Below are 15,785 nucleotides of genomic sequence, written 5' to 3'. Positions count from 1 at the left end.
GCCTGCTTAGTTTTGCAAATTCTTTCCTGCTGGCTGAGAAAAGCCAATATGTCTGCTGCTCCCGCTCCAGCGCAATAATTGTTCAGCGCTGGTTATCATCCTGCCAGAAAGGCACGAGCTACCGCTGGGGCACTCTGCTTGCTGTAAATGCAGCGAGATGATTTCCTAGCAAATGCAAGTTTTTCCAAGGAAGTGGGTGGAATCTGCTTGTCTCTGATTAGACAGCTTGGGTTTTTGTTTTCCTGGTGCTTTAGAGAGAGAGAGAGAGAGAGAGAGAGAGAGAGAAAAAAAATAAAAGAGGCATAAAATATGTGGCTTTCCATCCCCTCTGCCCTGAATCGCAGGCTCGCATGCATCCAGGCGATGGTCCCCTTGGGACACGCAGCTTTGCCCACACTCTGAGCAATGATCCCGTGGAATGAGGCTATGATCTTTCATCAATCATTGCCGAGCGCTTCTCCCTCCCGCGCCCGCTCCCTGGGCTGTGCCCGCTGCGAGCGCACGGCCCCACAGCTCTGCTTTCCCTTCACCCCTCCAAAAAAATCAAGGGGTGCAGGGCTGGCCCCTCAAATGCCTGTGGGGTCAGGACCTTGCTTGGGGATGGGGGGCACAGGGCAGTCCTTCTTCCATCCTCCCAGCTCAGCAGGATCAAGGGATGCTTGGGCGGGATGAGGGATTCTGGAGAGGGTGAATCCCGAATCCTGGCGCAGCATCCAGACTAACCAGCATGCTGTGAGGGAGGTGGGATCAGGACAAGCCCTGAGGCTGCAGAGAGGCAGGTCTGTCTCCCCGCCCTTGCCAGGGGAGGAAAAATGACTTGAAATTAAGATTTCCTGATGTTTAGGGGCTTGGAGACCTTGACACCCCCTGCGTCCATCTGGCTCTTCCCCTCTTGTGGCGGCTCACTCCTGTGTTCCCGTCTATCCGTGAATACCAATTATGGTTTAGGAGAATGTATATCTGAGATGTGCAAATACAAAAGGCAGGAAATAAAAGTCATCTCTTACTGAAGAGGAGAGGTAACCATGACTACCTGGGACCTCATTTAAAACTGTGCCGGCCGCAGGCTAAAAGGCAACGCTTCCTATTGTTACACACGTTTACCGAAAGCTTTGAAAACCTGTTTCCCCCTCAAAACCAGCTGGGAAGTAAGAATGAAAACGAGAACTGGGAGTGGGGGGGAGAATATAGAAGATATTTACTGGTGTTTGTGGGCTGGTTTTGCATCCCCCCTGCATGAAAACAGCCGGTGAGCTGAAACTTCAAATGAGCAACTCGGAGGGAGATGGAGCGCCGGCGGCTGCGGCATCGTGGCTCCGGCGCCACGTGGCAGCCGGCTGGGAGCCCACGCGGCACAGGCAGAGCTGCGGCTCGAGTGCTCGGAGGGAGATGCACCCCTGGAAGAAAGCGGGGAGCGAGTGAGCCTGAGAAGGGCCCCCCATGCTGCAAATGCCAGCAGGATGTGGGGGGAAGCTGGGAGGAGATGGTGGCTGGCACCCAGGCACGCTTTGCCCACTGGCACAGCCCACGGTTGGTTGGATTTTGGGAGTGCCCTGGTCTTGCTGAGCTCTCACGTGCCGCGGCTGCTGTTTGCATGCTGGATGCTGCAGCCTGCAGAAGGAATACCTGGGATGGCAGAGAATAACTGGGAATCACTGGCTGCCCAGCCTATCCTCTTCACCAGTCGGGTCTGTAGTGCTGGTGCAGAGCTGGGGGACACCAGCTCACTGTCCTCGGCAAAGACACCCAATTGCTCCAACGCGTGTGTAACCACAACCTGTCCCAGCCACATCAAAGACCAGAAGAACTGCTCTCTGGACACCAGCCTCACCAGGACCTTGTACCACTCTCAAGCTTGTGGTTACAAGGCCAACAACCAGGTAATTAGACTCCCTGATTTTTGGTTCAAAAGCCATCCTGGCCACGCTCACTGGCACACACAGACGGCAGGAACCACCTCAAAACCAGATGCCTCTTTCTCAGGGATCCGTGTTCAGCACCAAGAGGCATCACTGTGGATAAAAACGATCATGGTGCTCACCTTCACACCCGTCATTCCTGGATGCCTGCCACAAGCTCCCAATGGCAAAGCTCTTCCCTGCCCGCTGCCAGCACGGCCGTGACCCTCATGCCCCCCTGCCAATACTCTGGGCCCACACCTGGGACCACACAACGGGGCTGCAGGAGCCCGAGCCAGGAATTACGGTCTGTACAAAAGACAATGACAGTGAATCTTGTTACTGGCTTTTCAGCAAACGTAATTCCTTTTTATTAGAAAATTAAAGGGTATGAAAAGCTTTCCAAGGCTGAAGAGCTGAAATGTGCTTTCATAAAATATGCGGCGTCTGATAAAACGGATTTGCTTGTCTGCCTGCCCCGGCCCCTTCCCCCTCCTGGCTATTATTCCTACGGGCAAGGTGATGCCTTTTGCCGAAACACCGATTCTGATGTGGCCAGCTCTCAGCTACAGGGACCCTTGGGGACCAGCGTTGGTCCCCAGCACCCCAGTCATCTGGCCACGAGACACCTCACAGCACACGTCTGTTTGAGGTTGGGTTTGGGTTGGGTTTTTTAGCTAAATAAACCTCTGAGGGACAGTTTTTTCCCCTCCAGGGTTGCAGGTGAAGGCTGACAAAAATCCAAACTATCGCCCCAAACGCAGCCGTGAGGATGCAGCAGTTGCCGGCAGGAGGAGAGGTGAAGCCAGGCAATGGCAGACAGAAAGCGATGGATTCCCCCAGACATCACACAAACAGCAACTATTAAAATCCTCCTGGGAAGCTCCCTCCCGAGGAGAAAGTCATGTGCCCTCCCGTGCGCCGGCACCGAGCTGCGTGCGAGAGGTGTCGAGGGCCTGCGAGTTGCCGGCAGCGGGCAGCTGAGGTAACCCAGGGAATCTCCACTTCTTCCTTTCATCCTTCCCTCTCCCTGCCTCTTTCATCTTTCCAACAGTCCAAGTCAACCTTTCATGTTGTTGAGGTTAAAGGTTCTTGCTATCACCCACTTGGGGCTGTGGGGCCAGCACAGGTGAAGGGACCACCCCACCATGGGGTGATGCTGGCAGGCAGGGCTGCCTCTTCCATCTTTTGAGGGCAGAACACCCTCTGATGGTTTGTCACCCTTGGCACGGCAGAGATAGCAGAGGTGAAACAACACCCCCTGGGCGCCATCAAGGAGCTGATGCCTTGGCTGGGAGAGGACCTGGCAGAGCTGACCACTGTTCCCAAATAACTCCAACCCCGGCCATGTGACACAGGGGCAGGTGGCGAGGGGACAGCAGCACCACCAACATGCACCCACTGCAGCATGTGGAGTCATTGGGCTGGTGGGGACAGGGACAGGCAGCATCCAGCTGTCTCCATGCCACCATGCCAGGCACCAGCACCGCTGCCACAGGGAGACACAACCCCAGTGGCAACACCGCTTGTGCCACAGGACTGCATCCCCGCTTGCCCCCTCTCTCCCCTTGCAAGCAAGCGCACCGTGACCCAGCTATAGCATCTTCTCCTTCCCACCCCATCTGCCCCGGCAGCCTCGGGCTCCCCGTGCCGCTGCGGGGGCTCCCTGTGCCACCGGCAGTGCTGTGCGAGTGACGCCCAGCCGGCTATTACCACAGGAAGAGCTGTAACACTACAGCAAACCTCCCTGCTCAGCCCTGCTACAAATCAGGGTCAGGCGGCAGTGCTGTTAGACAGAGCCTGCCGGTACGTGCTCCTGCTCCTAATGTCCTCCCAGCACACACTTAATGGGGACGCGCAGGAGAGCGACGCGACGAGGCGGAGGCTCGGCCCTGCTGCCCATCCGGGGGTTCCCACCCTCAGATCCGGCTCCCAGTAACCAGCAGAGCTGAGGGTTAACGCTGGGCAGGCACGGCCAGGGATGTTTTCTTCCCCGAGGCTGCTCTGGCTTTACCTTTAACATCTGCAAATGTGGTTAAAAGTTTGCCGAGCCTATTTTTAGAGCCTCTCACCACATGCGATTTCTCCATCGTGAGACAGGAAACGCCGATGAGATTGTTCGCCACGGAGCTGCTTTCTCCTCCCTGGATGGCCTCCGAGCTCCTCTGGTCTGCATGGTGCTGCCATGCCACAGGCCCCCCTGGTCCCCACCTCCTTGTGAGGGGCCTGTGTCCCACAGTGGCAGCTATGGCAAGCCCAAGAGCCAAGGGTGACAAATGGTTGGAAGGTGACAAACTGCTGGAGGGTGCTGGCCCTGCACCTGCCAGCACAGTGGTCACAGCAAGGTCCCCATCCATGGTCCCTGGGCTGTGGCAATTTCTGTGTGGGGATGGATGTGTCCTGCTGCTGTGTGGCACTGGTGAGTTGGAGGCAAAACTAACCCTGGCTACGGAAATACAGAACCCCGAGTGTCAACCAGTTCCCAGCTCTGCGGACCTTGTCCACCAACTTGCCCCATGCCTCAGTTTCCCCAAAGGAACAGTATTTCGCTTTGCTGCCCACCCTGGAGCCGCACTAAGAGCTTGGTGGTAGGTACTGCATCTACTTGACCACAGGATGCATCAGCACCAGGCACGGCAGGTGCCAGCAAACAGACCCCCTCAGGGATGTCCACCACCAACCCTCATGCACGGGCTGCTCAGCATGTCCCCAACATCATGCTTAATACAAAAAGCTTTGGAAATGAAGCACAGCCAGCTGCCCCATTGGGCACCGGCCCTTCTCCATGCCTGGGTCCGTGTCGTGGGCTCGGCAGCGCGCAAGCGCGGCTGTGGCCGGGCGGCGCGGGTACCTGCTGTTTGAATGTCAACACCTCATTTATACATCTTGATTGGCTCTCATCAGCCATGCTGCGCTACACCTGATTGCTCCGAGCCGACGCGGGGTGCCAGGCTGCAGCGCCTAATTCCAGTTAATTGGCCCTTCATCCGAAGCAAAACAGAAATAGAGGAATAAAGAAACAATAAAGCATCCTCCCCCGCAAAAAAAAAAAAAAACAAAACTGAAATCTCAGCGTTCTGGAGGTTGGTTTTATTTTGCAACCACGAGCAGGCCATGCTGTGGGCTGTGGGAATTCCTTTCCGGTGGTGCCGGACCCCACATGAGCTGGGAGATGCTTTGCCACCCCACGGGCTTGGTGTGCTGGTGTTCCCCCCCATCCCGCGACGCCCCGCGTTCGTGTCACGCTCGCCTGTGCTCCTTCTCCCGCCCGCTCTCGCGAACCACTGAGGCTGAAATTTCAATTAAGAACGAGAAATAATTACCCGCCGCTCCACATTTCCTCTAAAATGGTAGCCAATGCCGGCAAGCCGAGTCACTGCCTCCCACCGCGTCCTGGCGCTCACCGGCAGGCTGGCATTCGGATGACATTTCCAGGATAATGCCGGTCCAGCCGCCGTGCTGGTGGCTGCTCCCACAGCCGTGCTGGGAGGTCAATGCCAGAGGATGCTCGGAAGAGACGCTCGACTCCTTGGTGGGAGTGGGGCTGCCACAAGCCCCCGCTGCCCTGGCTCAGCCTCATGCCGGATCTGAGCCCTCTGCCCGACGCTGCCCTGGGCTGGGACACTGGTCCCCTGCTCTCCACCTGGCAGAGGTGATCTGTGATAATGACTTGGCTCGCCTCCTTCCAAGCCGCACATCACAGGGAACTGCCACGCTGCCATCCCTGGCAGTCCCCATGCACAAGGATGGGGCACACAGGGATGTTCCCCTCACTCCAAGGAAGACATTGAGGTGCTGGAGCATGTCCAGAGAAGGGCAATGGAGCTGGGGAAGGGTCAGGAGCACAAGTCCTATGAGAAGCAGCTGAGGGAGCTGAGGGGAGAAAAGGAGGCTCAGGGGGAACTTCTTGCCCTCTACAAACTCCCTCAGGAGGGTGCAGCCAAGTGGGGTCAGGTTTTCCTCCCAGGGAACAAGGGACAGGATAAGAGGAAATGGCCTCAAGTTGTGCCGGGGAGTTTTAGGAAACATTTCTTCACCTAAAGAGTGGTCAGGCATTGGAACAGTCTGCCCAGGGCAGTGGTGGAGTCACCATCTCTGGAAGTGTTAAAAAAACGCATGGATGTGGCACCTGGGGACATGGTTAAGTGGTGGGCTTAGCAGTGTTGGATTAGTGGTTGGACTTGATGATCTTAGAGGGCTTTCCCAACCTTCATGATTCTGTGATTCAATTATTCTATGCAGGAGAACAGAAGCAAGAGGATGGGTGCACTGGGGCGGGCAGCATCTTCGGCTTCACCGCTGGCATGTGGAGCAGCACTGGGAAAGGGCAGATGGACCCACTTTTGGGACATGTGCCCAGCCTGGGGACACCAGCAGTGTGGCTGTGTCAGCTTCCCCATGGTGCTACTCCATGCAGATGCCCCAGCCCAGCACTCACCAGGGCACCTCAGACCTGCACAAAGCTCCAGAAATCACACTTCTTGCACTGTTTTATGTTAGCACAGCCAGAAATAAAAGAGGAAGAAACCCCATCAGGGTGGGAAAGGGTGCAAACCCTGTGGCATCCCAAAAGTGCTCCTGCAGCTTTTCCTGCTCAGCCAGCCCATCCAGGCTCCAACTCACACCCTGCTGGGGTGACACAACTCTTGTCACAGTGACACAACCCCACTGCAGACCCCCATGGTCCTTCCCTGGACAGCAGTGAGAGATGCAAACCCTGGGACAAGGCAGAGACACGACGCTGATCTGGGCACAAAAGGCTCCTCCATCAAGAGGATGGTGGAGGATGAGGATGAAGATGAGGGAAGGAGCAGATCCACATTGCTGCAGAAAAAGCTGGTGTGGAAGATGTGCCATGTCCCCAAAACCAGACCCTCTGCCATCAATGGGGATGGTTTTCTGTGGGTGTTTTCCTATTCCTTTTCCCATAATCCAGAGAGCTGGGGGGGGCTGCTGCAAAGGCTGTGAGTCCCATGACTCCGGGGGCAGGAGATGTGGGAGCCCTGGGCAGTGATCACAAGAATGGGGAAAGCAGTAACCTCAGGTTGCAGATTAGCTTTGTTTTATAGCCAGGGCGGCAGAAACCTCCCATGGTTCAACATCTCGCTGGAGACCACACAGGGAGCCTGGGGAAAGCCAGGGAGAGGTCGCAGGTCTCTATGGGGTGAGAGCATCCTCCCTCGGGGAAGGGAGGGAGGGAAGGAGGGGGCTTGCTCAGAGCCAGCGGGACCCCACAGCTCCCCCAACCCACTGCCACACCCCAAACCTCACATGGGGCCACACGCTACACCTCTTCCCCCTCTGACCCCAAACACCCACCCCTGCAACCAGCAGGGGCTGCAGAAACCAGTTTGGCGAGGAGAGGGAGGCTCTTTAACCAAGTTTAAATGCACTTCCCTTGACTCGGTTCCCAGTTCAGCGTAGAGGAGACCCAGCTTGGCCAGCAGCCACGGCGCTCAGCTCTGCACGTCCCTGCTGAGAGACACATTCCTCAGCACTGCAGCTAAGTGCAGCACAGCCTTTGAGGCCTTCACCCCTCCTTCAATGATAATTTATGCCCTCTGACCCAACTCCCCCTTTTAAATCAAGCTGATCAATAGAGAAATCAGACAATCCTTTTAAGAAACTATCTCATCTGATCCTTCCAGCTAATGATCTCTGCTCTCCTTACAGCTGTTTGCAGATCTGTAGCCCAGGCTGCTGGGGGAAGCAAGAGGAAAAAATGCCACTGGGCCAAATTCCTCCTTCCCCAGTCCAAGCAGGAGCAGCAGCAACACTGATGATTTGCACAAGAGCAAAATGGGAGATGCCAACTCCCATCTTTTTGAAAACAGCACCGTGCTCCAGGGAAGCATTGGCTCCCAAAAACTGCTCCCTTGCCCATCTCACCATCAAACATGTCCTTATCCCACCCCAGGAGCCCTGCCACCAAGACATTCTCCTTCATCCTCGCTGTTCCTACACATTCCAGCTTCCAGGCATGGCTCTTCAATGCCTCCTCTCCAAATAAAATCCAGCAACACAAAGTAAGCACCCCAAATCCGGTTCCTGGCTCAGCCATAGTCACCTGCACCCTGTTCCATGCACAGCCACGGCACCATGGCTCCAAGGGGATGCCATGAGCACTGGGATCTCCATCACTTGGCTGGAAAGCCCCTGTCCCTCATGGCGACCCTCGCTTCACCATGGCAGCAAAAGCTCAGGGGTGCAGCTGCCTTCTGCCCATGGAAGAGTTAAACCAGATTAGTGGAAGAGGGAGCAATGTCCAGCACAGCACCAGGAAGAGAACAGCGTGGCTGTGTTCACAGAGGAGCCTCCAGAAGGGCTTTACTGACGGCGGCTGCATTTCTATTTAACTGGCAAAGGAACAGGGTTAACCAGCAAAGAGGGAAGCATCAGAGAACCCTTTAAGTCTTCAAAGTAAATCAGCTCCTGGAACAAACGCGCTCGGTAGCCAAATGTCCCCTTCTCCTTTGTGTGCGCGGAGATATTGACATTTATTATGATGTCCAAACCACCCAGAGGAAGGATGCTTTCCTTGCATCCAAGGGCCATTTCTCACCCTGGCACACTCACAGGAATTTCTCCTCTGCTCAGGCAGGGGCTGGCCCCCTGCACTCCCTCCTTTAAACCATCCAAGAGGCAGGATGGGACCATGCCCCAGGGATTCTCAGCACCTTCCCCGTGCCCAGTGGGATCCGGGGAGCAGGCTCTGATCTTGGGGCACCTCCAAGGTCCCTCACCACGCATCCCCTCCCACCCAGACCTTGCCACAAAGCCTGAGAGCAGACGCAAAAGGCAAGGGGTCTGAAGGGCTGCAGCAGCACAGCACGGTGCAGGTCCTACCACAGCAGTCACAGTGAATTACAAGGTATTAGAGCCCCGTGCTGCCGTGTCTCCATGCAGCAGCAGTCACGGTGAAGGACATGCTATGATAGGACTAGAGTCTCCTCCGGAGAATCCAGTCTCCGGCCTGGTGGAAGGCAGTGGTATGAGAGGCCAGTCCTGTTCTATAGATCAAGTAGTGACAGGTATGTGAAGGACACACTATTACAGGACAAGGAGGGCTGGAAGCCGTTGTGTTTGGGGAGGGGGGGACGGCTGTGCCTCGCTGGATCACTGAGTGCCCACGCTTTGCGAGCCAGCAGCCGTGAACGTTTTTAATTATGCTTTCCTACTTTATCGAGCATCTCATTTTCATTTACACGCCATCTCCACCTGAGAACGTGGCCAATGATGCTCTTTTCCAGCACTGCTCCCATATCCCCTCATGCACGAGCCGAATGGGACCCAGCAGAGCTGATGGTCCATTCCCAGCACAGGGGACACATTAGGTGACCAACCTGCCCTGCAGCTCCCCTACACGCCCCACACAATGTTAAGGACCGTAAGGGAGCTGGGCAGAGCCTCCCTGATGCTCAGTGTCCCTCCCCGTCGGAGCAGCCAATTTTAGTGGCTGCCATAAATGCAGCAGGAGCAGTGTCCCCTGGTGAGGCATCGAGCAGTGACTAAGAGCGGAGATGACAATAAAGAGGAGGAAGCAAGGTCTGACTGCAAAGCAGTAAACCAACCCCCCCGAATCCAGCTCAGAGGCACTGACTGATGATGCTCCCCCAAACCAGAGCCTGAGCCTGGTGATGGGGAGCTGAGCTCTCTGGGGCTTGGGCTTAGCTTGACCCTGGCACAGGCTCAGTTTGGGTGGAAATCCCATAAACAGGAGGGGAGAAAGGCTTCCCTCATCACGATGCTGGGATGGAGTTCAAGCCTCTTAGCAAAGCACACAGGGAGACTTGTGTGCAGCCCCTACAGATAAATCCACCCCCTTAAAACATTCTTGGTAGTAAATGTGGTAGAGACTGTGCAGGACTTGACAGCTCGAGGAGTATTTATGGTGCTTTGGCACCAGGGATATAACCAGTTGGGATTTTTGCTCGGCTCTACCACTTGGGCATAGCGCAGCCACAACAAACCCATTTGAATACCTCTTGTTTCAACCAAGGCAGAGATCCAGCCTATTCCCCGCGGAGCAAGCGCCAGACCTTGGGCCAAATTAATCTCCGATGGATCTCCATCAACTTCATGGGAGTTACAACCACAATTTGGCCCATGCATGACATGCAAATCTGCTCATTTTTCTTCTGAATCGTCCAAATACGGCAGCATTTGTTAGCGCAGGAGAGGGACGCATCCTCCGGGAGAGATCTCTTTGGATACCGTGCCAGCCCTTCCTTTTTTTTTTTATTTCCTTTGCTGCCTGGATAAAAGGCAAGCGAGACGGACCATGGTACGTGTCTGAGTTGTTTGGGAAAGAAATAGGAATTTCCTCCTGCCATTCCCATTCTTTTGATAGGCAGGTGGGATGCGAGCAGGAATAACTCAATCAAGACAGAGCAATTTTTAATTAATTTGTGGATCCCTTCGCCGGCTGATTGCCTTGGAGACAAAAGGGAAGCCTCTCCTTTAACACTTGTGTGTGCCTGGTACTCTGAGCCTCCCCTTTTCACCGGCGCATCTTTGGTCTTGAAAGCTGCACAAAAGGAAGAATTCCTTGATCTTTTGCCTCGGCTTTTGCTAAGACGGAGACACACATGAGGGGGAGCTGGGTTGGGTTTGTGTTTTATTTTTTTTTTTTGGTTTCTTTTATATTTTGGGGGGAATATTAAAGCCCAAAATGCACACAGAGAGGGGCGGGGAAGGAAAAAAAACAGAAGGAAAGGGGAATAAAAGCCCTCAAAGCTAAGAAAGCAGAGCGTTTTCCGTCAACACCTTCTGCCCAGCCCGCTCCATCCCCAAGGGGAGGGAGTTGAAAGGTTCAAGCTACATCAAGTGGTGAGTAATGCAGCGGGAGGCTCCTGCTCGGGGCCGGGCTTTCGCCCTCCGCCATCGCTCCCTGCCCTGTGCCCGGTGCTGTGCGGGGCAGAGCTCAGCTCTCGCCCTCCCCTTCTCCCCCCCACCAGCGACCATGGGGATGCGGGAACTTCCAAGGCAGTGAGTGACACCACAATTATCGATTGCCGGCTGCAAAGGCTTGCTCTCACCTCCCCCCCCCTCTTCTCACTTGTTTTCTTCTGTGCAGCAGTGCCAGCCTTCAGAGACTGCTGCTGTAAAAGGCTTGGATTGACGGGGTGTCAAGATATCTGCTGCCCCTGGCTTTTAACGTTCCCTTGCAAGGGGGGGGAGCGGGAAGAGCCCCTACACAGGTGAGGGAAGCTTGGATAGCTCCAAAAGAAAGGGAGGAATGAAAAGCCTTCCTCTCTCCTCCGTCGAGGAGATGCTCTTGAACCACAAGCAGCTTTTTCAGCCTCAGCTTGGCTGCGTGTGTCTTGGAAATCTCAAGATGCTGGGAAGGAGAGGCGGCGTGCCAGCCGGCCCCCACCAGCGCCTGCGCCCTGCCCAAAATCAAGGCACCCAAAAAAAACACTACCCTCCCCATCAGGTCTCTGTGGGGTGGCACACACACCTGACTGCCCATGACATCTGGCAGTGGCCATTTTGGAGGTGGGAAAGGCAAGACACATCCAGGCCAGACGAGGTCACCCAGCAAAGGCTGCAAAAGGACTGGGACTCCCCAGCTCGGGTACATCCTGTGCTGCGCAGCAGCAACGGCACGGAGGGGCCAAATCAGAGGGTTTTCCTAGAAAAGACTGTCTAAGCAGGAGCTCCAGGTGACTCCTGGGTCCCCCACCAAAGGCTGTGATGCCACTCTGCCCAATGGCCCTGGGACCCAGGGCTCCTGGGTCCCCTGCCAGCCCTGTCCCCATCTCAGCCAGTTCCTCACAGCAAGTGCCATCCCTGCCACAAAATGGGGACGGCCACCTGCCTGCAGAGGTGTTTGTTTGCAAAGCTCGGCGGCACCTTGGGACCACAGCTAAGTGTTACGTGCTGGAGCCAGAGGCCTGAAATTAAAGCCGGCTCCACGACTGTCGGTGTCGACACCTGGTGATGGGAGGACAGGGATCGATGATGGAGAGTCTGTCGCTCCTGATGCATCGCTGTCAGGGTCAATACACAATTCCCGGGGAGATCAGATGTCCAGGTTAACTGCTTTGCCTCCATGCTAAGCCGATGGGCTGGCGGAGCCCCATCCTGCTCACACATCCTCTTTCCTGGTCACACTCATTCCACAGCCACCAAATGCCACCAAGAGCAGCCCGAGGGCTCGTGGCTCTTGTTTTCACCCATGCAGAGCTCAGCTCCAAAAAGTGCCCAGGGCTGGGAAAGGGACATGGGAACAGGGACCTGACCCCCAGGACCCTTTGGCCGCACCAAACCAGTCCACTGCCATGGGCAGCATTGCCAAGGGACCACAGGGGGACATAGGGCTTGGGGACAGCCACCACCTCCTCTGGCCACCCAAGGGGGTTGGGAGGGGAAGTGGGAGTGATGAGACCCCCACAGGGGGGAGCCCCATCTGCCAGTCCCCCTGTCTGCCCCCATCTTGAACTGCTGGGCAATGGAAAAGGCAGGAGAGGGGGGAAACTCGCCTCTCCTGCCCAGCACAGGTCCTGCCAGTCAGTGGCTGTGTCCCACTCTGCACCCTGGGTGGGCAGAGGATCCATATGGGTTTGGCACAACACCTGTCCCCTCCAGGTGACACCCCAGACCCCTCTGGGGCAGGAGAGCTGTGAAGGTGGGTTGCATTGTGCCCTCTGCACCAAGCAGGCTTGTGGTACCCCATGGCACCCCGAAGTCACTGCACTGAGCCCAGGCAGGAGGCACGAACCCTTTGCACCCTCACTGCTGCTATTGCCATGTGCCACGCTGGGCAGGATCCATCCCCCATCCCAGGGGGTCCTGTGAGGATGAGAGCCACCCGCAGCCAGACTGCAGCGTCTCACCCTGACAGCTCCCGAGGGGTTCCAGCTGTACATCTCCTCCTCCAGCATGGAACAACCCACCTGGGGGAGCCCAGTGTGACCCCCTGAGGAGGGGACCAGGGGGTCCTACTGATGTCAGCCCACAAAGCCACCCTTGGGGGACACAGTATCACACCTCAACCTGACCCCACACAGCCAGACTTGCCGTCAGCCCCCCCCAAAAAAACCCCCCAAGAAAACAGAGCACGGCATGAATAACAAAAGCAGCGATCAGTAAAGACTCTCCCAAGAGGCTGCAAGTTCTTCAATTAGAGCTCACATTATAGGAATGAGAAACTCCACGCCGTCTTCCGTATGGATAACACTTTTTTCCCCCTCTCTTTTAAAGAATAAAGGGAGGGAGGGAGAGGAAGGCTGCATCTCTAATGCAACAGACAGGTCTGCTGAGATTCACTTTGGCTCTTATTTTGACTTTCATCTAAAAGAGCTGCCCTGGGAATCCATTAAGTCCAATTTAAATCGGCTCTCCGCCCTCACGGCTTCTCCCCGCCTTCGCGCCCCCTCCAGCTCCCTTCTCCCCCCCCCTTGGAAGCAAACAAACACAAAAGCAAGGCCAGGCAGGGCAGGCAGTGAAGGGCAGGCAGCGAAGGGCAACACCGGCGTGGTTTCGGAGCCGTTCCCTGGGGGATTACAGCCTTCCCCAGGGCAGTTGCTCCATCTTTATTTCCGCCCAAATAAACACAATCCGGCCACGTTTGGATACGGCCTCGGTATCACCCACCTCGCCGGCGCTTTTGGGGGGCCGGAGGGGTTTTGGGACCTTCTTCTGCTCCCCACACATCTCCCCCCTTCACGCACAGGCATATTTTCCTCTGATTTTATTATTTGCCAGTACAATTAGCTCCATTAACGCTGCAACTGGCAAAGTTGGATGGGATACAATCACATACTTCAGGTTTGGGGTTTTTTTTCCCCTCCAGTGAGCTTCCCCACCCCAAGACCATTCCTCAGCCTTTGGGAATCACCACCCCCCCTCCCCGCAGCCTCACAGCCAGGCGAGGGACAGACCCCTCGCCTTTCATCTCACCACACTCATTCAAGCTCTGCTTCTGTCGTATAAGCAGTTTTCCAGCTCTTCCCCCCCCTCCCAACACACCCGCTCTGCATTGCATCCTATTCATATGTTTTCAATCATCGCCGTTTCGTTATTTAAAACAAAAGCACACGGTTCCCCCCCACCCCCGGCAGCACTCCAAGCCCCCTCACCGGGCTCCACGGTTATTCCCTGGTTTGTTTGTTTATTAATGTCAACGGAGGATTTGGAGGCAAAATTTGCCGTGGGAGAAAGGGAGCGGGAGGTGAAAGTCCCACCGAGGGGCTTTCCAAAGGCACAGCCAGATGTGCAAACCCCACGATTCCTTGGGTTATCTGCTAGATCCATTTTTTCCTGCCCCGCCAGCCACCGAAATAAAAGAAAGAAAATCCATCAAGTCAGCGTTCTCACGTGCAGACAACGGCAAGGAGAGCCAGGCGCCCGCCCGCGGCACCGCCGCAACTTTTGGAAGTATAAAACCATGCACATCCATAACTCCTCAATTAAATAAGCCTCCCTGGGAAGATTTCCCTCTGCAGAGGCTTTCGCAGCCCCGCGCCCGTTATTATTTTAACTTTGCAAAAGTAGGAGTCAGGGCAAGCCAACTGAATCCATCCCTTCCACACACAAATATTCCAAGTCTCAGCTGTATCTTTGTTCAGACACCCATCAATCGGCAAGTCAGGAGGGGTTTTGGACCGGTTGCAAATTTCTTTATTACTTCCAGAAAAGCAAAACAACACCCCCCCCCCCCACACACACACCCCCCACCCCACACGCACCCCCCGGTTCCTCCGCTGCTGCTGCAAATAGGACACACGGACACGGACACACACACACACACTCACACACGTATAATCCCCCCTCCCTCCCCAAACTCCGCGGTGCCGGCGCCGTGCATCCATTCAATCGCAGCGGCACACGAGTTGCACAAGAGAAAAATAAATCCGGAAAAAGCTCTGTCCGCGCACACCCCCCACACCACCTCCAATTCTGCTGCGCCTTCAGGAGGAAAAAAAAAAAAACAAAAAAAAAAAGGGGCAGGAAAAAAAAGGAGGAAAAAAAAAAAAAGGCACAAAGATGTAGCTTGCAACAATACCTGCGATGGTCCTCGCTCTCTCCTCTCTCTCCTGCTGGCTCGCTCTCCTCCTCTTCCAGAGCACAGTAGCCAGATTAGATCCTTAGAAAAAAAAATGTGAGAAATAGCACAATTCTCCCTTTTTTTTTTTTTTTTTTTTGCTTCCCTTCTCAGCAGCCCTTCTGAGCTCCTTCACTAACCATTATTCATAGACCACTAGGGGATATAAGGTAATTAGAAACGGCCCTATAGCATCCAGCCTGAAAATGTAATGCCAGCGGTAGGAGTGGTGGAGGGCTCTGGCTGCGGGCGGCTCCGGCAGAAAGTGCTCGCTGGAGCTGGGGACCGAGGTGAGAAGTGGGGTGGAGGAGAGGGCGAGAGGCAGCGGGTGCTGGCGGCTCTCCCAGCAGAGACCAGGGTGGCCAGGGACACCAAGCGGCACCGGTTTGGGTTGGATTTGGGAATGGTTTGGGATTTTTTGGGGATTTTTTTTCGTATTTTGGAGTGGGCTCGCCGTGCCCGTGTGAGCCGTGCTGGGGCTGTGTGTGTGTGTGTGTGTGTGTGTGCGTGTGTGTGTGTGTTTGTGCCAGGAATAGCAATCAGCAGAGGCAGCACACAGAGCGCAAAAATGCCATCATGCAGGGTCAACAGAAAGCTGCAGACATTTTTTTTTTCTCTCTCTCTCTTTTTTTTTTTTTTTTTTTTTTTTTTGGTAGGCTTAATCCTCTGGAGCGGGGGAGAGGGAAAAGGAGGAGGCTGCTGCCTTCTTTATAGTTTTGATTTTTTCCCTCTTCCGACCTCGTAGGATCAGATTAACCCCCCCTTCCCCTCCAAGCGCGCGCACACACACAAACACACACACACACACACACACACACACACACACACACACACACACA

At 55.3% G+C, this 15,785-nt stretch overlaps 1 protein-coding gene across 2 annotated transcripts in view; it reads right to left on the bottom strand.

Annotated features, from left to right (window-relative positions):
- The window catches only part of RAI1 (retinoic acid induced 1), a 73,467-nt gene that overhangs the window by 24,622 nt on the left and 33,060 nt on the right, over nt 1-15,785 (bottom strand). Inside the window, exons 1-2 of one of the 2 annotated variants that reach the window (XM_027656634.1) lie at nt 15,087-15,446; nt 14,908-14,988 (exon numbers count right to left, since the gene is read on the bottom strand). The gene's annotated coding sequence lies outside the window, so the exon portion shown is untranslated. Of the gene's footprint in view, nt 1-14,907; nt 14,989-15,086; nt 15,447-15,785 lie in introns of those variants that run through there. The other variant, XM_027656635.1, reaches the window with a different exon arrangement.

Source organism: Corapipo altera, unplaced genomic scaffold (assembly GCF_003945725.1).
Source record: "Corapipo altera isolate COAL_440 unplaced genomic scaffold, ASM394572v1 104, whole genome shotgun sequence".
Taxonomy (NCBI): domain Eukaryota; kingdom Metazoa; phylum Chordata; class Aves; order Passeriformes; family Pipridae; genus Corapipo; species Corapipo altera.
The sequence above is the reverse complement of the archived record's forward strand: the minus strand, read 5'-3'. Positions and strand labels throughout refer to the sequence as shown.